This window comes from Gymnoscopelus microlampas (genome assembly GCF_963454915.1).
Source record: "Gymnoscopelus microlampas genome assembly, chromosome: 17".
In the NCBI taxonomy this organism is placed as follows: domain Eukaryota; kingdom Metazoa; phylum Chordata; class Actinopteri; order Myctophiformes; family Myctophidae; genus Gymnoscopelus; species Gymnoscopelus microlampas.
Genome location: NC_139954.1, coordinates 22,348,412 through 22,369,500, shown reverse-complemented (window position 1 = coordinate 22,369,500; position 21,089 = coordinate 22,348,412). Strand labels below are relative to the sequence as shown.

Below are 21,089 nucleotides of genomic sequence, written 5' to 3'. Positions count from 1 at the left end.
AACAGTCTGGTCTACATCCCAGTGGCACTGAGAGGCTTTTTGTATCCGCTGGGCTGCATGCCTGAGGCTTGGTATGGGGACTACTTACCAGCCATAACACTGAAAAACACATGGGCAAACTGGCTTTGTGTCAAACAGAAGCACTGTGAGGGGACCCCCGCCACTACTAAAGTCTACAAGTTGGACACACCGACTGCTATGTGTGGCTCTAGGAACAGAACTCAAAAACACAACATGGCCTGCCCTATATAGTCAAATGCAAAGCATTAATATAACGCTTAAAGTGTCAAAACGGAGCCATAAGTGTCCGTTTTGCACTTTCTGAGTTATATTATAGTTTTTGGCATTGCCTTTCCACCACGACTACCCGTCTTCCAGCCAAAGCACGCATTATTTCCCTCCTGTTAAATTCCCCAAAAGACACATCTTCTCTGGTCAACAGGTGTGGCACCTTTGATACATGAGTGTTGAGACTGACACGGAAGAGCTTGTTTGTAGGAAATATTTCTGGCTTTGCCGGCATAACCCTAACCCTAACCCCAGAGTTGGTTCTACGGAGCAATACCATCACGTAGTCTAATACATATAAATACTATCTCTGACAAAGAAAATCCAGGAACCTTTTATCAGTGCAGGTCATCGTTGAACTCCTTGGGAGACTTTACAATAAAACTTCACAATGTGTAACAGGACCTCCACGATTGGGACACACATGCGCACGTGCATATGTATGCAAGCACGCGCACCCACGCACGCACACACACACACACCACACACCACACACACACACACACACACACACACACACACACACACACCACACACACCACACACACACCACACACACACACACACACACACACACACACACACACACACACACACACACACACACACACACACACACACACACACACACACACAGCTCCCTGTTCCATATCCAAGGGGAATGACTCATAAGGACCTCCTAGAAGTTGACCTCTGAACTCAGTACAGTTATTGGTGCTTATTTAAACTACCTTGTGAGTTCAAACAATCCTAAACTGTCCCTCTCTGATCCCAGTTAAATAGTACTACTGTAACAAACAACACTGGTTCAAACATGTTAACTGTGTTTGACTTTGAATGAAATATGGCTGTGCTGCCGGTTTCAGTGGAAAACTATTTCTAATGGTATGAGTTGTTTAGAGCCTGATCTTCCTTTCCGTAATGTACTACTGTATATTGCTTGAGTCTGACACAATGCTGAGTAAAGAAGCCAAACTGAATGTTAGGCTATATTGCCATAAGAGCTGGAACAAGACGTTTGATACTGGATCAATACATACAGTACAATAGTAGAGCTAATGTAGTCTCAACTCTACTATGCTAATTGACCTCAGACTTATCCCTATAGAAAGAAAACCAAACATCTGTCGCATATCACGTTAAATGCCTTGCTATTTATCAGAAAATTTAACCTTTTACAGTGTATTTTGTTAATGTATGCATCAAGCCTGTGGCGTTTACATAGGGGAATCATGCAGAATGGAAAAGAAAATACACAGCACCTGGTGCTGGAATGTATCCAGCATGGATCTGAGTGGGGATCCTGGACAGACTGATAGGGTTATGCTTCAGCCCCTGCCCATCCTGAGTCAGATCTGTAGTCGGCCAAGCGGTTCTAGACCGATTCCTGGTCTCAACCATTGAAACTAGCCCTTGGCCTGGCCTAAACCCCTGATTTCAATCCAGACCCAGCCACTGCTGTCCCTGCCCCAGTCTCAGAAGCTCTAAACCCATCTTCAGATTCAGAATCAGGTAAAACAGAAATGCACCTTGTTATGCCTTTAACAAGGAGGAACTGTATAACTGATATTTCATAAAAACATTGATTCTAAGGCAGGCAAATACTGATGAACATGAAAGGCTACTACAAAAACAAGAGTCTAAAAGCCCTCTAGTGTAAGGTGAACATATTTTAAACCCCCCAAACCGGAACCCGGAATCCATAATGCATCACCCTTGTCAACCATTTCGGACAGGTAAAAACAAAGGAAGTAAGATTATTATCAGTCCAAGATTGAGTTCACATTTGAAAGTTAATCATATGTTTGAGATAATTCAGAAAAAGGCCCCAGAATATATGAACCTTCAAATTGATATGGTTGTAAGTGAACATAATTGCAACACAAGAGCAGGAACACTGCATGACATATCATGCCGTGTTCCTCATGTTAGAGGTAAAATAATAAGAAGCTCCTTTTTCTACCATACTGTATATCAAGGGAGAATAGTAGGTTTCTTCTTAAACGTGTTTGTTTCCATATATTTGTTTATTTCCATGTATTGTTTGTTTCCATCAAGGACCACTTTGGAAAGAAGTGTTTTCTCTTTTAAGTGCTACCCTGTGGAATATTTATGTCATGGTGATAATCTAATTCCTAATAAAATCTAATTAAATCAAACCTGCCATCCCCACACACCCAAAAAAATATTCATTTGTGTGATATTGCTCATTCACTCGTCAATTCTTTAGCAGCAGCAGCAGCGTCTGCCACCGGGACAATTTGGTAGTGAATTCTGAAGTGTGTAATGAATTCTGAAGTGTGTTTTAATATCTCACGGTTGTCGGGAACCGTGAGACCCAGTTTGAAAACTGGGACAATCCTGGACAAAACGGGACGTCTGGTCACTGTACTGTATGCTAGATGGCCCTAGAGGCTGTGCTAGTGTGCTACTCCTCACTCCCAAACAGGGTGAGTGGCTTGAACCAACTGACATTGCCATCTTTAGAGCCCTGTGCTCTCTCCAGTGGGGCTAAAAATTAAAAAGAAGACATTTTGACCGGAGGGTGGCGCTAGAGGAAAGGTCATGGGTCAGCCATATGCTTAGGCTCACTCGTTCTCCAGGGAACATGAATGCACTCAGCAAGTTCCATGGCAATCCACACATTAGAATTTGAGATACTGCATCTTGTGTGTGAGAGGACATTTTTGGTGGCTTAGGACCTATACCATAGCCTTTCGTCTAGCGTCACCCTAGACGAATGTGTGTGACGTGTGTGTGTGTGTGTGTGTGTGTGTGTGTGTGTGTGTGTGTGTGTGTGTGTGTGTGTGTGTGTGTGTGTGTGTGTGTGTGTGTGTGTGTGTGTGTGTGTGTGTGTGTGTGTCCGCGTGTGTGTGCTTGAGCGTGTGCTTGTGTGTGTGTGATATGTGGCAGTGCTTCTACAGTGAAGAGGCAAACAGAGTTACATTCCTCTCCCGGTCAGGGCAAACAGCAGCTCAGGGAGGAGGTCGGATGCCAAACAGGACATACCCACCCATCCAGAGGCTCCATGCCTGGCCTCCTCAATGACTGACATGCACCACAACCATAAATGTTCCCTCTGAAACCCGAAGTATGTTTTTACCTGCTGGCAAGGGTGTTACAGCTGCCGCTGGTTAAACTCAATAAGCATTATGAACAGTGAGCAGAGACTACAGTAATAATTCAACCATCTGTATTGGCAGACAGAGGGGTAAACACACTGGCAGGGGTCTTTTAATGCCCATACTGTTAGAACACACATGCTACAGTATGTCTGGGATATATGCATTAAAGGCAGTGGTTCATACAGCTGATGTCATGTCTGTGGTATTCCGCTAGTGAGCCTGTAATGACTAATATGACTATAAATTAAATGTGATCAAATGCTGTGAAGAGAGGCTCTGCCATCAAACACAGCCTGTCTAGAGGGGTGTGTGGCAAACCAACCAAAAATACTGTGAAGGATCAGAAGAGCAGGGGGAGATGGATAACAACATAGAGATTTAAAAATCAGATGCAAATAAACAGTGTTACATGAAACAGGTACAGTCACTATGTAGTGTGTCCTCAAGAAGCACCCTGAATGTCTCTATTGAGACCAATCGCACCCGTTTCAGAGAGTCCTGAAGTTTGTTCCATTTGTGTGGAGCACAGTACATGAATGCAGTTTTTCCATGTTCAGTGCTCTTTCGTGGACTGGTATATCTAATGTGTGTTTGTGAACGTGTTGAGTGACCAGTAACCTTTGGTTCCAAAAGCGAGGTTAGGTATAAAGGAAGTTTACCACACAAGGCCTTATGAATAAATAACATACAATGTTGCTCTCTACAAACTGCGAGAGATGGCCAACCCACTTTATCATATAAAATACAGTGATGGGTGAGATAATCATCACCAGTAATAAAACGCAAAGCATGACTAGACTGCATCCATATTATAGCTTTTGAAATTACTTAATGTAATAAAAAAAACAGAAATGCGCTACACAGACAGAGTCATTGTTTCAGTTACCGACAGGAAGCACATTGAATGTGCATGCTTGTGTTTGGATCTGCGTGTGTGGCCAGAAGAGTCTGAGAAGATGGCCCAGTCTCTCACCACCTCCAGCTCTCACCGCAGCATATTTGTTGTTGGTGTGACCGTACCCTTGAGGCATTTATTGAAATCTATGCTAGACTAGTACTGTATACAAAATGAACCAAAGAAAGATACAGATTTGTAGAGTGAGAGCACTTGTATTTGGATAGTGTGTGTGAGATGTTCAAGATAGAGACGAAAGTGAAGATTCATACCTGGCCTGAGAATAAATTAAGCTTAAAAATGATGTGTGCAATAGGTGCCATTTCATTTTAAAAGGGTTTCTCTGAGAGATATCAGTGGGCTGTAAGCCAGATGTGTTTGCTTCAATGTGTGTGTGTGTTCTAGCTGGCATGATAGCTTGGGCCTATGCCTCTGATGGAGTCTTCTGTGGAGAGTACACAAAACATCATCTACATACACATGTCTCTCAATCTAAAGCATGGTCTAAAAGCATGATTAATACTATGTCATATGACATGGTGTGCGCCAAAAACAGGCAATTCTACAAATTCATAGATCTGTTATTTTCAGGGTGCAACACATTTTACGACGGAGTATAAAGTAGCATTTGACACAATACTTATATACTGTATGTATTTATGCGTGTGTGTGTGTGTGTGTGTGTGTGTGTGTGTGTGTGTGTGTGTGTGTGTGTGTGTGTGTGTGTGTGTGTGTGTGTGTGTGTGTGTGTGCGTGCGTGCGTGCGTGCGTGCGTGCGTGCGTGCGTGCGTGCGTGCGTGCGTGCGTGCGTGCGTGCGCGCGCGCGTGTGTGTGTGTGTGTGTGACTGGGCTCTTTGTACAGTTGTTTATCCGTGTGTGTTCCACACTCCAAGAGGAGTCTATAGTTGAGACAGAATGACACCCATCATTTACAGTCATCCCTGATTTGGAGGCTCTAGTCTGTTGCTTATTATTTAGTAGGCCTACTTGTCTGCCAAAGTTCCTAGATCTACAATAAAGGCTCCAACCATCTGTGCAGAGCATGTGATTACTTATATTGATACATCCTCTAGCATAAGGATATACATGTAGGGATATTTGTGTAAATGGGTGTGCAAACATATGTCTGTATATTTGCATATATGTGTGTGTATGTACAACTGTACGTAGGTGTGTACGTATGTGTCTCTAGCATCCCACAGGACGGGGTGCACGGACACTGTGGTTAACGGTCATATATAGTGGTGGACCACCGGCCACGATCCCCCACCAGGCCATGGGTGGTTCACTGAACCTGACTCAGCAAGGCACAGATGTTTATTTGCAGAACGGAAAAATTGAACAAACCGGTAGCTAGCTAGCTTTACCCCTGTGTCTCCCACACAGCCCCCCGAAGCCACGGACAACCACAGACAGACCATAGATATTTCAAACATAAGTGCAGATGATGGACTACACAAACTATAAACAAACACACACACACACACACACACACACACACACACACACACACACACACACACACACACACACACACACACACACACACACACACACACACACACACACACACACACACACATGTGCATACATGTCTTCTACACTCATATAAACACACTGACACATGAACACAAACATGGATGCACACATGCACACACACACACACACACACACACACACACACACACACACACACACACACACACACACGCGCGCGCACACACAAGAGAGAACTTTCTTCATCTAAATCAAATCAAACCTAATTCATACATTAGAATGTAATACAATAAACTTTACATTAAAGTAATACAAGGCAGGTCCACAAATAACGATTTTTAGCAACCTCTGCTGGTCATTACCGTCACTGCAGGTCTTTTGTTTATTCCTGCATTACCCAGAATTCCATTTGTTTACACCGGAAGACGGAAGCGTTTCAAAAAGCGTTCTTTTAATTGTTTTATACTATCTACGGATCGTTTCTCTTAGCCAGTGGAGCATTAGTTACCGTGAGCTGTGTTTTCTTTTGCTGTTGTTTTTCCATCTTAAAATCCTATAATGTCTTAAAAACAGCGTGAGGTTCCTTTTTGTTATTAGCGCGGTAGTTCCTGGCCAAACAGGAAACCAGTGCGGTATTTTCTGGTCAAACAGGAAACCGGTGCATTTCCGTTTCCATTTTCCGTCCGGATGATGTCATTTTCGCGGGAAGGCCGGCCCGCCACCGTTTCAATAGAAAATATAATAGAAAAGGCTTTCGGGGGTGAAATTCATGGAGTGGGTGTTGTGAAACATTTACCACTCACAAAAGATATACAATTTAACTTTAGTTTTTTTTTTAAAGTTACCTATTATTACTTTAAACGTCTAAACATGTGTCATTGTCTACTCACAGCTTCAGCTATATATCAGACAAAACAGACCATTTAGCCTTTAATTGACTAAAACTAAAATGTCACCATCGTTGTCATTAAAAGTCCCTTGGCCAAACAGGGATTCCCTTTCTTTTGCATGAGCGGTTTGGTCTCCCACATGGTAGACACAAGTTTGAATCCTGGGTGTTATAGTTGCAATTACCTCTCATCATAACCTTTATTTCAACTCGGAATACAGTTGAGGGGCAGACCCTCATTACCTCTCTTCATCAGAAGACACGTAAAACTTGGATTGCAGCTTTAAGCAGAGGCCTCTACTATGTACAAAGCTACCATCTCCTGACAGTAATGTACTGCACTGGAACAATGAAAGATGACCATTTCGATCACATGAAAAGTCAGAGAGGAAGCACATATATTATGTTTTAATCTACCCTTGTGGCTCCAAAGCACACTAGTAATAACGTTTCATAATAGTTCCTGATCATCACACCAGGGATCAGAGAGCCCACAAGAATAGCTAAATGGCTGGAAAAGGGAATATTTCTCAAGACTCGGTTTTGTACATCAGACACCTGCTCCTTGATGTATCTTTCCATGCAGTATAGAGCCGACATCTGGTTTGCATATTATCCTCCAAAGCTCTGCCAATGTAGTGCATAGCATATGTATAATACATTCAGACAGACAGACAGGCAGACACACACACCAAAATCCAGAGTGACAATTTAACTTTGAGAGTGTAAAGATTAACCCCTTACTCTGGGGTTCTTGTACACAAGTGCTTCCCAGTGAGAATGCCAGCCCCATCCAGTTACACTCGACTCGAGCCATGTCATGTCTCTCAGCAGTGCCCTTAATGCGGTTGTGTTTGGCCGAGCTGTGTGGCTGTGAGAAAGCGTCACCGAAAACTTCACCCTGACCACTGAAATGAAACATTAAGTATGACATCACCGAGAGAATCGGTGGCTCTTGACTTCAAGCAGTTAAGGTGCTAAAGCGAGACAAGGTCTGTTTGTCTTTCGCTGTCTTACAGTCTCACACTGGATCTCTGTCTGGTTGGGGCCTATAAGGATCATTTTGCAGTTTTGCACATATTTGTGAAAACATTTGTGGTAAGAGAAACGTCCACCATGCATACAGTAATGTAATGTTTGTTAATGCATGAGGAGGAAAGAATGATGGCACAGTCCAGAGGGGTGAACGTCTGCCCGACTATAGCAAAACTTGGTTGTGCCCTATACTGACATCTGGTGGATGTATTATGTTGTGTACTGAAGTGCATAGATTTAACTTGGTGGCGTAGCTACTACAGATGGTGTGTGACACTGCCAGCAATCAGAAGAAATCTGACAACGTTCAATATAGTACTCTTTAAACTGCATTGATATGAGACACAGCAAACTGCATCAGATGGACAGAAACACAGTGCCAACGGTACTCCTACTTCCAGGGTGTGTTAGGGGTTGACTAACCTGGAAACTCCTGACCTCCCCGGTTTTCTCCCAGAATTCTTCAAAGTCCATGCTCTCCTTTACACCTCTGTGTGTTGGAATGCCAATCATCTTTTCCTGGGGTTAGCTGACCTTCTAAGAACTGACTGGTCAAAAACTGTTCCATGACAAGGAAGACTTCTAACATTTGCAGGAAATTCCACTAATTTCCTATGGAACAATGAGATATTTATGTCATTTACAACCCATATGTGCTTCAAATGCTACCATTTTTGGAGAAACCTTTCCATGTAGAGCGGAAAGTTGAGCACCTATCACTTCTAAACACTACCGTACCATTTAGCCCTATGTGGATAAAACTTTCAGACTGCCTACAGTATTTACAGTTTAAAGACTAATATGTACAGAGCCCTGAGTGGCCATTGACAGAAGAAGAAAAAAATCTCGTGGCCACAAAATACTATCTCATGCTATCTCTAAATACATTAATTCGAGGCCATAAAATAGTATTTCAAGGCCACAAAATGGTATTTTGTGGCCTCAAAATAATATTTTGTGGCCATGAGTAATTTCTTTGGCCACTCCGGGGCTCCGTAAATGTGTACTAAATTTGACACTGTTTTTTTATGCTGCCATATTTCTAATCCCATCTCCTAATAATAACTTGGACCTGGTGACCAGATGGTTTAGATACAATCAAAGAACCATTCATCTCCACATACGACATCTTCAAAAGGGACGGCAGACGGTCTAAACTCAGACCTGAGAGTGTGTGGTGATGACAGATGCTTAATTCTCTCTGAAGCATCATTGAAAAGAAGTGCTGCAGCACTAAATTCTGGGCCCTTTCTTCATGGCATCCTTTTGAAGTGCATGAAGCCCAAGAGAAGCCTGCATGGTTCTGCCTGTCATTTCCCATATTGGTTCCTGTGTTGGTTCTTGTCTAGACATGGAGCAGCATGGCCAGGGTCAGCCACATAATGACTTAAGCTCTCTCATTCTCTTTTTTTCCATCTATGTGTACCCACTTGGCTGACACAAACTTTTCTTGAGTTGTCTGACAACTATGTGTCTTCTTACATTTAACGTACAGCACAACTCTAACTATACACTGAAGGGTGCCCGATGTATAGTACATGTTGGTCAAAGAGGGATCCTAAGATGAAATACTCTATAGAGGGCTGAATTCTATTAGCCTGTGTCCATCCATGTCCATGAATTAACACGTTTCACTTTGTAATTGTATTACTGTATGTCAAATGGTAAATTCAAATAAACTAATAGTAAAGAAAACATGAGAGATATGCTGCTGGGTCCTTGGATCCAGGCTCTGATAGTTGTGAAGGTATATGGATGGAATATTGTATAAGACTGATGTGTGTTCATACAGTATGCATCAACATTAATCAGGCTGCCTGGAGTAAAATACAGCCAGAGATATAAGATTTTTGAAATGGCCAGCTAAAGCCAACTTGACATAGCTCTTTGTGTGCATTAAGTGGCATACTTTGGTCTCAGTGCTGCTACAGTCTTAAATGCACAGCCCACCAGGTGTCCTCACTTACTGCAATGTCTCAAAACAAAAACATTATCCATGACACTTCAGTGCCACAAAGGAAATAATATTGATATTTTACAACAACCCGGAGTATTAAAAAAAGACAGGTATAATAATACATCCAATATATATAGCGCTTTTCTCCGTACTCAAAGTCGCTTGGTATATAATATTTGAAGTGTTTATGTAGTGCCAAGTACATTTACACATACGCCATAGACCCTTTTCAGATGTGTCATAACAGGGTAAGCACAGCTACAGCTAATATACAGTATTGAATAGAGAGAACATTTGATTTATAGGTAGTTGGCAAACATTGATTATATTGACTGTTTGCCCTTTGACATATCTAAATCCAATTTAGTTAATTGCAACTGCTATGGCATTGAGAGCGTGCTCACCTTTTCCATGCTTGTCTGGTACGGCAATACAACCGCACAGGACAAGACACGGTTGGAGAGGGTTACACGTCAGGCAGCTAGGATAATTGGTTCGAGCCTTCCATCGCTGTCATCACTCTATCCCACTAGATTGGTGAAGAGGGCTAAAAAAATCATAGCCGACCATTCCCATCCAGCCCACTACCTTTTCAATCTCCTCCCATCAGGTAGGAGATATGGCAGCATTGGGAGTAGAACCTCCCGTTTTAGAGACAGCACATACCTCCAAGCAGTCAGGCACCTTAACGACACTCTTGCACTACATACACAAACTAGACGGTATGCACTTTAAGTATGCACTTTAAAAATTGCTACATAATTGCACTAAGCAGTTTCTTCTACTGTCTGTACTGTATACATGAGCCAAAGCTGCAGCTTGGTCCTGGTTTGGTTCTGTTTCTTGTGTCTCTTTTTGTTCTTGTCTTTGTGCTGTTGTTTATTGTGTTGTCTTGTATGTGAGAGGAAGCACCAAGACAATTTCCTATCAAACTTGTTTTGAAATGGCAAATAAATACTTGAACTTGAACTTGATGTCTATGAAAGGGGTTCATTTGTCCTCTGTATTTAACCCATCCTAATCATTAGGAGCAGAGGGGAGTCATTTTGTTTAAAGTTGGTCAAGGGCCCTGGCAGGAGCATGAATTTAACATAGCATGTCTTTTGGTATGTGTTCAGGGATGACGAGAAAAAGTGTTATCTACACTGTAGATTACACCTTTTCTCGTCATCTGTAGATTCTACAGTATAGGCTAAAGTCTGCCCTGGAGCAGAGGCTCAAGCAGCGCATTATCAGCGTGCCCAGGTTTCAGTGGCCAGCATTGGCCGGGTTATTATGTGGGTGAAATAGTCTCTCGCTCTCTCCCTGTCCCTATGTCTTTTTCACTGGATCTAGCTCTGGTCTGATGTCACACAACAGAAACCGTTGCCTAACAATGCAGATTTTTGCTGACGTTGGGGATCCCCATATGAGCATGTACTGCCAAACACAACAGAAACCAGTACCTAACAACGCCGATTTGCACTGACATCGAGGATGTCTATAATATATGTGGGCATAATCTGCCCACCTGCAACAGACAAGACAGACAGCTTGAACTTCAGTAGATACCTACTTCCCACAACGGTTGTTCTGCTACAGTCTATTTACAAGAGCAGCAGCCATGTTTTAGGAAACAGAAGAAATAGAAGAATAAAACATGCCATGAAGAGGAGATGAGGCAAATTAGACGCTTGCAGAGACCATTAGAGGGCGGCCAGGTGCTCAAAGTTCAAAAGGAGCACAATTAAATGGAACACACAAACATAAATTACAGCATAAGAAGTTGAAATATAGCTGCAAGCAGCGATAATACGGGGCCAGGAGAGAGAAAGAGAAATTATAATTCCTTTAACAGGTCAGTTCATGAAAGTCCTTGCGGTCTTGTTTCCAATGAGGGCCTGTGAGCAATTAGGGTTAAGAGTCTTGCTCAGGGACAAATTTCATCGACACATTTGCTGACCTGGCCTGGAATCGTACCTGGGGCAACCAGAGCCTCTGGCTCCCTAGGCGGGCTCACTAACCACTCAGCTATGGCCGCCCCTCAGAGAGAGAGAGAGAGAGAGAGACAAAACGGAATAGATTGAAGAGACAGAGAGAGAGACATGGAAACGGAATAGATTGAAGATAGAAACGGAATAGATTGAAGAGACAGAGAGAGAGACATGGAAACGGAATAGATTGAAGATAGAAACGGAATAGATTGAAGAGACAGAGAGAGAGACTTGGAAACGGAATAGATTGAAGAGAAAGACATGGAAACGGAATAAATTGAAGAGAGAGAGAGAGAGAGAGCCATGGAAACGGAATAGATTGAGTCATGTTTTTTGCAATTCAACTTAAATGAGTCTGCATCAAGTGAGGCTTGAACCGGCAACCTTGCGATCGTGAGGCACTCTTAGGTAGCTGCAACACTACCTATAGTGCTATAGCTTTGTCCAGGCTGATATTGTCTGTTGAGGATCACAAACTCTTGCCTTCTGTCATGACCCAAGCCCCTGTTTCACTAACACAAAGATCACTCGTTCACAAACCATTTACCAATGAAGAAATTGTACATCTCCTCAGAACCAAAACTAGTGAAAGTAGCCGATCTACAAGCTCACAAACCATTAAAAGTTGTCAGATTGTACATCGGCTATTTTCACAATGAAGTATGTTATACATTGAAAAAACATACTCTCATTGCTATCTGAAAAGTTGTGAGATTGTAGATCAGCTATTTTCACAATGAAGTATGTAAAAAACACTCAATTAAGTATTTCATGTTATCTTTAACAATTGCAGATGTATTCATTGATAGTCATGTTGTGTGAAATGCAACTTAGATGAAGTCTGCACCAAGTGAGGCTTGAACCTGTGACCTTGAGGTTGTGAGACATACACTTAAGCGGGAAGCTATTAAACCAACAGACAAACCTCTGAAAAAAGAGATCACACTGATCATACAGTTTCACGCAAATAGCTGAAAAATCCTGGGTTTAAGTGTTTTTCAAACTGCTCAAGATTGCGGACAATCTAAGGGCGGTGCTTACTGGTCAACGTGATAGATGTGTTCCTCATTAGTCAAGGCACATGTGTAAGCAGGTCTAATGGCTGTCGGCCAAACGAGGCATGACTTTTGCCTGTTTAAAGTTTCAATTTTCAAAAAATTGCTATAGCGCCCCCGTTTGACCAATTGGAGTAAGATTGGTTTCAGTGATATTTGGAATGGCCCTTTACATTTCTGCAAAGTTTCAAAGAATGGTAAGTCTGCATGTATGTGTTAGGGGCAGATGAATAATTGTCATAAAACTGCAATATTCATTGGCTCTTTAAAGCTTCATTTTTTCACTTATGGAAAATATTTTGCATACGTTTGTCGGCATAGGTCCAAAGTTCATGTGTAAAACGTTTCGTGCAGATTGCTCAAAAATCCCAGGAGGAGATAGGTTTTAACTGCTTTTCATATAATTTGAAATGGTGGGAGATCTAAAGGTCAGAGGTCAAAAGTCAAACAGTGAAAGTTGTTAGGCATGAGGAGACGCATGTGTGCATTGAAGTTTCATGGCTGTAGGTCAAACAGGGCATGAGTTGTACCTGTTCAAAGTTGGCATTTTCAAGTGAGTGCTATAGCGCCACCTTTTGACGAAAGATTGTGAGATTTATTTCTTGATCGTTTTTCATGACCATCTATCATATGGCCGAGTTTCATAAAAAGCGTATGCACGGTTCAGCCAGAACTGGCAAAAACGGCAGAAGAAGAAGAAGAAGAAGAAGAAGAAGAAGAAGAAGAAGAAGAAGAAGAAGAAGAAGAAGAAGAAGAAGAAGAAGAAGAAGAAGAAGAAGAAGAAGAAGAAGAAGAAGAAGAAGAAGAAGAAGAAGAAGAAGAAGAAGAAATGGAATAATGCCAATAACAAAACGGGTCCATGCTGGAAGCCTGGCCCCGTAATAATGCCAATAACAAAACGGGTCCATGCTGGAAGCCTGGCCCCGTAACTAACGTATTGCAGCAATAAGCACCAAGCCAAGTCTGATGTGATAATGACAAGCTCCTTTCCATTGCAGGTCCGTAATTTCCTCTACACAGTAAAGGCTTATCCGGACTTCACTCTCGACTCGCGATTTACTCAGCAAGCAGCGGGGATCGCCAATGCCATTGAAAACAACCAGACAAAATGGGCAAAACATCTTTCTGAGAAGATGGTGCTCGACTATGGAACCCACGTCATAACAAGTGTTGATGCCGGAGCCTCCTTGGTGCAGGAGGACTACCTTAGTTCCAAGTATGTGTCTGACATGGTGTCACAGAATTCCTCCATCAGCATCACAGCTATAGCTGGCTTGAACTTTTTTGACAAACTCAAATAAAATTTGACATAAGTAGCCAGAACACACAACAGAGTTCATCGCTTACAGCATATCAGTCCAACATTCAATATTCTTTGGTAAAGAGCCATGGAGGGGTGCCTTTCTACCCCGGCATCACACTGCAGAAGTGGCAGGAAAATATCAGGAACAATCTTGTTGGTATTGACCGGTCAGGTCAACCGCTGCATTACATCATAAACACCAACACCTTCCCTGATCTGCCAGAGTCCACCGTTGAGAGGGTAGCTCTGTCAGTGCGTAAGGCCATAGATCGTTACTTCACAGTCAACACCCACCCTGGTTGTGTGAAAGTTGATTCACAAAACTTTAACTTTCAGGCTAACGTTGATGACAACTCTTGTGAAGGCGCAGCCACAAACCTCAGTTTTTGTGGTGTCTACCAGACGTGTGCAAAACTCAGCTCAGATGCAGATCCACTTTGCCAGGCCCTGGCTCAGAAAAACCTGGATACAGGTAATTACTCCTGCCGTCAGCCTTACTTCCCCACTTTATTGAGATCAGAGGTGAGACAGCAAAGTTACAACTCATATGAATGTCATGTGGAAAGCTATCATTGTGGGTTGTTTGGGTGGTCTACGTGTCACCGTCAAGTTTGCCAGAATGAATATTACGTTCGCTCGGCTCGTGTTGACACCTACTGGTGCTCTGTTAACGGCATGGCACCAAAAAACTCAGGTTATTTATTTGGAGGATTCTATGGCCCGTCCCTCCTGAACCCCCTTACCAAAGTCAAGAACTGTCCCCCTAACTTCACCCCTGTGAAGTTTCTTTCTGACGGTCTGATGATCTGTTTGAACAATGACTATGAGATTGGCACCAGACACTCTGTGGACTTTGGAGGCCTGTTCAGCTGCGAGTCAGTCAACCCCTTGTCAGGGGGTCAACGTCACTGTCCCCCCAAGTTCAGTCAACACCTCGTCACCGTCAGTGATGACTGTGAGATCCTGTACTGTGTCCAGTCAGGTTTATTCACGGGAGGGGAACTGCTGCCGATTCGTCTACCCCCTTTCACTCGAGCACCATTGATTAGCATGCTAGCAACAAACACGGTTATGGTTGTGACGGAAGCAAACAAGAGCTGGGTCAGAATGGGAAAGACCAAGATGTGGAAACTGGCCAGCCTAGAGGAAATCAATGAGATTGCACGGGAAGTTGACCCACAATCAAGTCAGATGTCTGGCGGAGCAATGACAGGGCTGGCCTTTGGGGTGATTGGGCTTGTGATCTTAGTGGCAGTAGGGGTGATGGCCATGGTAAAGAGGAGGAGGAGGGGCGTGTCTGTGTCCAGGTGGGGTAGGGGATATGAGATATATGACATAAATGGAGAGGCAGGGAGTGACAGAGCAGATCAGAGACAGGAGGAAGAGACAGAAACCCACAATGAAACGGGTTAGCACATGTTAACTGCTTTTAGCTTCAAGATCAGACCCATACAAGATGAGCAATTTTATAAATGATGTTATGGATCACAGCCTAAATGTTGGTGAAACAAGTTTAATGTTTGTGAAACAGGGTTTTCTTTGATTGTGTCCTTTGTTGTTGTGTTCACTGTGGCTCTTCTAAAATGACTGCTAATCTGACAGTTAATCTGTATGTTACTTCCTTGGAAAGCTTTTACATTGATTTTAAAGGATTTTTTAAAATTAAATTGTGTGACATTTGCATATTGACTGAAACTGGCCTCTTTGATATTTACAATGTATTCTTGAATGTACAGCATAAAAAAGGTATACACCACAATTAAATGTAATTTAAAACGACCGGCTGAACCATAATAAATGTTTTTGTGTTGATTCATTCATTTGAAGAGGCACACATAATGTGGAATAATAATCATAGGCACAAACTCAGTTGTTTCATTTCAGTAACATTTCTTTTTATCCTCACTTTAAGCTTATTATTCACCGTGTTTACTTTGCTCTCTGTAATAAATACTCAGTACTCACACATAGCATAAAAAAGCATTAGTCAAAGTCAGCAAACTAGACAGGGTTGAGCTCCCATGGATATACAAAGCAAACAGCACCCTCTTGAGGGGATCAAGGTCATGTGCTACTTGCCTTAAATTCAAACCTTGATGCTTTTGGCAATGAGTCTGTGTGTCTGTTAGTGTGTGCCACTAATCTCACATACTACTACACAGCAGAACTAGGAAGTAAATTCTATAATGTTTTTCAAATTGGTCAATGACAACTGATAGAGCTGATAAGGGAATGAAAATCCTGCTCTATGTTGATAAAACTCTTTCTAGTTAAACAGAGACGGAATCAAGCAGACACAGGCTAGTTGGTGCAATTGGGAGTACAGACCATATGGAAGGAATGTGAATTTGGAATGACTGATTTACATACCACAATAGTGTGCTTATGATACAGAATTTCCTCCCAACAGAGGACATAAAGGCTTTGAATCCTGGATGAGGAAAGAACTTACAACCTATATCTCATTTACATACAAAAATGCACTAGTATACACTAATCCATACCCGAGGATGCGTACACCCAAACTATGAACAGACTTGAGTCTTGGTACTGCAACTGGCACTAAAGATCACAAAGCCCACTTCAAAATATGCTAATAAACAGCTTAAATTAAGGAAAAGTTCAAAATCAGCTTCAATACACTTTTGATGGATATACTCACTGAGGAGAAATATGCATGAGACGGCCAAGTAACTGTATAAAGGTCCCAGAAGAATCGGCTTCCTCACTCCCTCTATACCAATGGCCATTGGCCAATGCCTGCGAGTTCAGATTGATTGGTCAACCCAATGAGGATAAAATGGATGAGGACAAACAGACAGACAGACAGACAGACAGACAGACAGACAGGTTTCCTTATTTTATAGTAGGATATAGTTTTCAATCATTAGAGCACAAACATGGCCTATAAGAATAACCTTTTCAGACACCTCCAGCTCCAACTACTATGTCAATCAGGAGTGCAGGAATACAGACTTGTCAGCAGCAGAATCTGAGTTTTATATCCTCATATCAGCCTTCAGTTCAGTACCAAACTAGAAAAGTGTACTGTTTGGAACACAGGTCTCTGTCAGACTGAGTTGACAAACCCAGGGCCCGCAAACCTTCGAAGGCAGATAGTCATATCATAGTCATAGTCAATTGGGATGGGATCTGAAAAATCTGACTTATCTTGAACACGTGACCCCAGAGATAATATGTACCGATTTGAGTGAGTTTGAGCAAAAGGTTTCTTTTGAAGAAAATGCAAAATGATGGAAAATGTAATCTGGCACAAATGGGGCCTATATGGAGAGTTGCGTCATGATCCAAGAAATCCAGGGGGGGGGGGGGGGGGTATTTTGATTGTACGACCTATGGCTCAAGAGTTACAGGATTGAAAGATTAGTATGGAGGTTCTTCCTTGGCCTACTGTGAGTGTGCATGCAAAGGCAATCGGGCCACTCCCGCAAAAAGAGGCCAATTGCAGTCAATTAGAATGGAATATCTGACTGATACATCTTGATCTGAGACAATGTCCATCTCGAGATTGCACAATGGTCTCTTATGCTAAAAAATTAAAACAGCTTAAACATGAAAGAAAAGTGGGAAAGAAAACCAGAAATTAAACATTCTAAGGAGGCTTTGGGGAAATTTGCAGCTTTCGGTGGTTCTTATCTAACTCGATGGATTGGAGATAACATAGGCCTACTGTATTACATATTATACTATATTTTAAGACGGAGAAAAAATTATTGAAATAATTAATTGAATTTAAGGGTTAAGGATTATTTTAAATGTAATATGCAGACTATCTTCAGTGAAATAAATTAATCATGCTATTTAAAATCAACCATGCTCAGCCCTGCACCAATCAAAGTAACTGGATTGGTTTGAAGATTGAAGATCAGGGGAGTTAAGAATTCAGAATCTCAACAAAAGACACTGGAAAGAAAGAGACACTGGTGTCTATATGACAAGAAAGAGACACTGGTGTCTACATATTGACAAGAAAAAGACAGAGGAGAAAGTGGTAGTCAAAGGTAGGCATTAAGGCCACTGTGGCCTCAGGGCATGCCATTTTAACTTACAGTAATGTTTTGTTGTGTTTTGTTTTTATCATTCTAATCCTACACCCTTATTTTAATCTTTAATTCTTGTTGTACTATTATTCTATCCTGCCTTTTACTGTTGCTGCTGTAACACTGAAATGCCCCTCTGTATTAATAGGGTACAGTACTAACAGAAACATCTCAAAGAAGAGAGATGATCACCAGTGTTGTCTGTGCTTGTACTTTGGTGCACCTGGGTCTGGTTTTATTGGCTGCAGCTGTGTTGCTTGCATTGCAGTGTGCCAGCATCTGCGTGCACTTCTTTTGCCCCTCTGTGGTTTGTAGCCTTTGGGGTAGATGACTCATGGAGTTGGGGTGGTGTTAAGTTGCACTTGAACTAAAATGTCACAGAGATGCTTTACTCTTGGAATCTCCAGCTGGCAGGTTATTGATACCAGATCACGTGATCATTGTAACTTAAATTGCTTCAAATGTCACTGCTGTTACCCCCTTTTTCATTAATATCGTCTCCGCCAGGCTGGCTGGTCAAAGTCCAGAGAGTGGAGACGCCCATTTCTGTCTGTGTGTCCGTTCATCAATGAGCAGCTAATCTCCAGCACCATTGGACTGATCGGCGTTAGAGTTTGCACACACACTCCCAGTAGGCCATGGTAGAAGAAACTCTGCCCCACATCTTTCAAATCGGCCTCATGGTGGCACTGTAACAGGCCACCTCATATTTTGGCCTATAACTCTTGTACTCTGTGTCCTACAATCGAAAACGTTCGCTTAGATTCCTTGGATCATGACGTCACTCCCCATATAGGCTGCGGCCATTTGTGTTAGACTAGATATTCTGGATTTTTTAAATTCAAAACACACTTTACAAATGTTGCCCAAAACTCACACAAATTGATCCACATTATCCCTGCAGTTGAGTCATCAAGATGTATCAGTCTGATGTTTTCATTGGCTACGACTGACTTCCAAAGTTTGTGGGCACTGGGTAGGCAACCCGGCCTGGCAGAGACCTGCGCTTCAATTAAGGAGCACACCAGTTGTTATCATTGATTGTTCTTAATGAATTCTCTATCATGACAATGATGACGGTGGCAATGATCCTTATAAGATGCTTATTAACCGTATTTGTTAATAAGGCATATTATATTATAAGACCATAATAACAATTAATTAATAGGTAATAAGGCCCTTATAAGTTTTTATAAGATGCTAATTAATGATAATATGTGTTAATAAAGCTATAAGTCTTAATAGCATTATAGAACATTTATAACCTTTAAAATGAACTTGTCAACAGTTTATAGACTGCTTAAACATAAGAAATAAATAAAACTTTATAAAACATTCATGTTCATTTTATGATTGGCTTGGCTGCAATCAATCAAATGAACCAGTGAAATCAGCCAATCAAATTAAGTTATTGGAAAATGATCCGGAACAGGAAACAGGTATACCACCTTCCAGAATCCAGAGACAACAGTTATGCACAGAGCCTATAAAGGATGTATTAACCTTAAGGCGTTGTTCCCACTTTAGACCAGGTAAATCCAAAAATCTAACGCCAAAAATCTAATGCCACTTACATACACCAGAGATGTAGTTAATGTAATATAGCACCATCTGGTGGAATAGTAACAACATATCTGGTTAACCTCAATCCCTGAATTCTATTTAGGCATGAAGCATGAAGCCCAAGACAAACTTCAGTAATCAATCATTAATAAAAATACTATGCATGAAACATTAAAGGACAACTTTGTTTTTTTACAACCAAGGTTTATGTTTTAGCTTGTAATTAAAGTAAACAAAAGATGTGTTAAAATGTCTTCATTTACTGCTTTCTATAGTCTTAGCAGTTTTTGAAATCTTTTTTTTGCTAAATTATTATTTTGCTAAAACTATAGAAAGCAATACATTGAAATGTTTTAACACTCATCTTTTATTTACTTTAATTACAAGCTAAAACATAAACCTTGGTTGTAAAAAAACAAAGTTGTCCTTTAACAGGCAATGTATAGGCAAGGCAAGTAGAAAGAAATAAGCAAAACAAAACAGTTCAAATGAACGGATAAAAAAAGAGTTGCCAATGGTGAGTTACGATCGCTGGTAAGTCAAATGTGCCACTGACTGTAGACACACATTTGCATGTAATACACATCCACACAACTCACTCATCCCATGGCCTAGGGGGCCGTAGGGGTGTCATGGTGGATGCATGGACAGTCATGGATCTCCAGCGCTCTCGATCTTCTGACAAACTATCATTACACCTGGGTAAAACTGAATCTATTCTCTTTGGGTTCAAAATTAATCTCAGCAAGGCCGACCGCTTCACAGTAAAAGTGGATGACGATGTTCTCACAAGAAAAGATGAAATTACCTCCCTGGGTTCCATTTTAGAGGCTAATCTTTCCAGTGATAAAATGGTAACTAAAGTAATCAAAAAAGTCAACCAAAGAACAAGATTTTTGTACAGGATCTCTACTCTAACTGGAGCACTCATCCAAAGTCACTTCGACTGTGCATGCACCTCATGGTACCATGGCACCACAAAGGCCTTAAAAACAAGGCTCCAGACATCCCAAAACAAACTGGTCAGGCTACTGCTTGGCCTTACATCTACAACTCATTTAACCCCTGCTAATTTTGCTATGAGGGTAGAGGCTCAGGGTAGAGGACAGCGTACAGCAACTTGCAATGGGCCTGGTCTACAAGATAACACTACACCACAAAGACACACATGTATGTACCTGTCAAACTACTTCCAAAACGTCAATGATGTCCACAATCACCAAAACACCAGAGGGAGCTCCACTAATCACGTTCAACCCAGATTTGGTTCAAACTAAAAAAATACATTTGTTCTCCTGCTATGCCACAAAAATGAACGCCGTAAAGGAGTGTAAATCCCCACTCTCCTTCAAAACCGTAAAAAGAGCACTTACAGGTGGCTGCAATTCGAAACTGGTCCCTGTAAAAAGTCCATGCCTACCCCTCCTAACTGTCTACCTGTTTATATG

General features: G+C 41.7%; 1 pseudogene across 1 annotated transcript; it reads left to right on the top strand.

The window, feature by feature from the left end:
* The first annotated feature begins 1,572 nt into the window (after positions 1-1,572).
* LOC311064357 (macrophage-expressed gene 1 protein-like) lies at positions 1,573-15,430 on the top strand (annotated as a pseudogene). The gene is made up of 3 exons: positions 1,573-1,636; positions 4,356-4,429; positions 13,713-15,430. The product of its transcript is annotated as a macrophage-expressed gene 1 protein-like (transcript).
* Positions 15,431-21,089: the final 5,659 nt, after the last annotated feature.